Here is a 438-nt window from a genome sequence, read left to right as displayed (position 1 = left end):
CCCGGCCAGTTTTAATTTTTTTTTTTTTTGAGTTGGAGTCTCACTCTGTCACCCAAATGGAGTACAGTGGCTGCTCCCGGCCACTGCAGCCTCGATTTGCTGGGCTCCAGTGATCCTTTCGCCTCAGCCTTCCAAGTAGCTGGAACTACAGTCACGCGCTACCACGCCCGGCTATAATTTTAATTTTATCTATTAGAATTTTACTTGAGTTGTCTACACTTGTAAGAATTGTGGAAGTATCAAAATATTTATTTTTAATTAGTCTTATGTGATAGTGTTTAATATAAATTTGTATCACTAAATTAAGGCAAGTTCATTAGTGCAGTACAAAGTGTTTTAATTCTTTTTTTTTTTTTTTTTTTGAGTTAGAGTCTCACTCTGTCGCCCAGACTGGAGTGCAGTGGCTGCTCCCGGCCACCGCATCCTCGATCTGCTGGG

At 40.9% G+C, this 438-nt stretch overlaps 1 protein-coding gene across 10 annotated transcripts in view; it reads left to right on the top strand.

Moving 5' to 3' along the window:
• KDM6A (lysine demethylase 6A) overlaps nt 1-438 on the top strand; it is a 216,122-nt gene that overhangs the window by 150,549 nt on the left and 65,135 nt on the right. The gene's annotated exons all lie outside the window — the stretch shown is intronic.

This window comes from Carlito syrichta, unplaced genomic scaffold (assembly GCF_000164805.1).
Source record: "Carlito syrichta isolate Samal-C Ts95f unplaced genomic scaffold, Tarsius_syrichta-2.0.1 Scaffold130467, whole genome shotgun sequence".
Classification (NCBI taxonomy): domain Eukaryota; kingdom Metazoa; phylum Chordata; class Mammalia; order Primates; family Tarsiidae; genus Carlito; species Carlito syrichta.
The sequence above is the reverse complement of the archived record's forward strand: the minus strand, read 5'-3'. Positions and strand labels throughout refer to the sequence as shown.